A 3,262-nucleotide genomic window follows, 5' to 3' on the forward strand; every position below is an offset into this window, starting at 1 on the left:
TACCTCTTCCATGGAAGGGTTCTCAGGATCATAAGCTTCTTCCTCAGATGAAGCTTCCTTAGTACTGTTTGGTGCATTTTGCATTCCAGACAGACTTTGAGAAATCAAATTGACTTGTTGTGTCAATATTTTATTCTGAGCCAAAATGGCATTCAGAGTGTCAATATCAAGAACTCCTTTCTTCTGACTAGTCCCATTGTTCACAGGATTTCTTTCAGAAGTGTACATGAATTGGTTATTTGCAACCATTTCAATCAGTTCTTGAGCTTCAGTAGGCGTCTTCTTCAGATGAAGAGATCCTCCTGCAGAGCTATCCAAGGACATCTTAGATAGTTCAGAGAGACCATCATAGAAAATACCTATGATGCTCCATTCAGAAAGCATGTCAGAAGGACATTTTCTGATTAATTGTTTGTATCTTTCCCAAGCTTCATAGAGGGATTCTCCATCCTTTTGTCTAAAGGTTTGGACTTCCACTCTAAGCTTACTCCATCTTTGTGGTGGAAAGAATTTTGCCAAGAAGGCATTGACTAGCTTTTCCCATGAGTCCAGGCTTTCTTTAGGTTGAGAGTCCAACCATATTCTAGCTCTGTCTCTTACAGCAAAAGGGAATAGCATCAGTCTATAGACTTCAGGGTCAACCCCATTAGTCTTGACTGTGTCACAGATTTGCAAGAATTCAGCTAAAAACTGATGAGGATCTTCCATTGGAAGTCCATGGAACTTGCAATTCTGTTGCATTAGAGAAACTAATTGAGGCTTAAGCTCAAAGTTGTTTGCTCCAATGGCAGGGATAGAGATGCTTCTCCCATAAAAATCAGGAGTAGGTGCAGTAAAGTCACCCAGCACCTTCCTTGCATTGTTTGTATTGTTGTTGTTTTCTGCTGCCATGTTTTCTTCCTTGAAGAATTCGGTCAGGTCCTCTAAAGAGAGTTGTGCTTTGGCTTCTCTTAGCTTTCTCTTCAAAGTCCTTTCAGGTTCAGGATCAGCTTCAACAAGAATGCCTTTGTCCTTGCTCCTGCTCATATGAAAGAGAAGGGAACAAGAAAATGTGGAATCCTCTATGTCACAGTATAGAGATTCCTTTAAGTGTCAGAGGAAAAGAGAAATAGAAAGAAGAAGGAGAAGATAAATTCGAACTTTTAGTTAGATAAGGTTCGAATTGTGCATTGAGAAGGAGTGGCACTCCATAAATAGAAGGATGTGGGAAGGAGGGAAGTTTATTTTCGAAAATCAAGTGAAAAATTTTGAAATTATTTTGAAAAACATTAATTAATTTTCGAAAATAAAAGTGGAAAAGAAATTAAGTGATTTTTGAAAAAGAATTTGAAATTAGAAATTAAGAAGATTTGATTGAAAGTTATTTTGAAAAAGATGTGGTTAAGAAGATATGAAAAAAAAATGTGATTGAGAAGATATGATTTGAAAACTATTTGAAAAGATATGATTTTAAAAACAATTTGAAAAGATATGATTTTAAAAATTGATGACTTGCCTAACAAGAAAAGATATGATTCAAACATTAAAAACCTTTCTCAACAGAAAAGGTAACAAATTTGAGATGTTCAATCAAATCATTAATTGTTAGTAAGTATCTTTTAAAAGGAAAGAAATTGATTTTGAAAACATTTGATTGAAAATATTTGATTTGAAAAAGATTTGATTTTGAAAAATTTGAAAAAAATTGATTTGAAAACAAAATCTTCTCCCTAGCACCATCCTGGCGTTAAACGCCCAGAATGGTATACATTCTGGCGTTTAACGCCCAAAATGCTACCTCTTTGGGCGTTAAACGCCCAACCAGGTACCCTGGCTGGCGTTTAAACGCCAGTCTGCCTTCTTCACTGGGCATTTTTGAATGCTCAGCTTTTTCTGTATAATTCCTCTGCAGTATGTTCTAAATCTTCAATTCTTTGTATCATTGACTTGAAAAGACACAAATTAAAAATATTTTTGGATTTTTAATAATCAAAATGCAACAAGAATCAAATAACAATGCATGCAAGACACCAAACTTAGCAGTTTGTGTACTACTGACACTAACAATATGAGAATGCATATGAGACACAAAAAAAATACTTCAAGTCAATAGAATTCAAAGATTAGAACACAAAATATATGCATGGATTCGAAAAATATAACAAAGACATGCATTTGACACCAAACTTAAGATGAGACTCTAGACTCAAACAAGAAATATTTTTGGATTTTTATGGTTTTGTAATTTTTTTTTGTGATTTTCGAAAATTAAGTGGAAAAAGGTATCAAAATTCTTAATGAGAATTCCAGGAATCAGTGCAATGCTAGTCTAAGACTCCGGTCCAGGAATTAGACATGGCTTCAGAGCCAGCCAAGCTTTCAAGGAAAGCTTCGGTCCAAAACACTAGACATGACCAAAGGTCAGCCAAATCTTAGCAGATCACTGCTCCAAGAGCAAAATTGATGAGAATCAACACGCTCTTGTGGTGATAAGTTGAAACCTCGGTCCAATCAGATTAGACATGGCTTCTCAGCCAGCCAGATTTCAACAAATCATCATGAAACTCTAGAATTCACCTTCAAGAATTTCGAAAAAAAATACCTAATCTAAGCAACAAGATGAACCGTCAGTTGTCCAAACTAGAACAATCCCCGGCAACGGCGCCAAAAACTTGGTCGGCGAAATTGTGAACTATACTTTTTCACAACTCTCATAATCCCTGGTAATGGCTCCAAAAACTTGGTGCGCTCAATACCATGGCATTACACAACTTCGCACAACTAACCAGCAAGTGCACTGGGTCGTCCAAGTAATAAACCTTACGTGAGTAAGGGTCGATCCCACGGAGATTGTTAGTATTGAAGCAAGCTATGGTCATCTTGTAAATCTTAGTCAGGCAAACTCAAATGTATATGATGATGATGAACGAAAATAACATAAAAGATAAAGATAGTGATACTTATGTATATCATTGGTGTAAGAGCTTCAGACAAGTGTATGAAGATGCCTTCCCTTCCGTCTCTCTGCTTTCCTACAGCCTTCATCCAATCCTTTCTTACTCCTTTCCATGGCAAGCTCGTATAGGGTCTCACTGTTGTCAGCAGCTACCTCCCATCCTCTCAGTGAAAGCGATTGCATATGCCCCTGTCACGGTCATAGCGGAATTCATCTGTCGGTTCTCAATCAGGCCGGAATAGAATCCAGTGATTCTTTTGCGTCTGTCACTAACGCCCCGCCCTCAGGGTTTGAAGCACGTCACAGTCATTCAATCATTGAATCCTA

The 3,262-nt window shown here is 37.2% G+C and overlaps 1 non-coding gene across 1 annotated transcript; it reads left to right on the forward strand.

Moving 5' to 3' along the window:
- Nucleotides 1-378: 378 nt before the first annotated feature.
- Nucleotides 379-486, forward strand: LOC130955409 (small nucleolar RNA R71). Its single transcript, XR_009076744.1, has one exon. It is a non-coding gene; the product is annotated as a small nucleolar RNA R71 (small nucleolar RNA).
- Nucleotides 487-3,262: the final 2,776 nt, after the last annotated feature.

This window comes from Arachis stenosperma, chromosome 1 (assembly GCF_014773155.1).
Source record: "Arachis stenosperma cultivar V10309 chromosome 1, arast.V10309.gnm1.PFL2, whole genome shotgun sequence".
Classification (NCBI taxonomy): domain Eukaryota; kingdom Viridiplantae; phylum Streptophyta; class Magnoliopsida; order Fabales; family Fabaceae; genus Arachis; species Arachis stenosperma.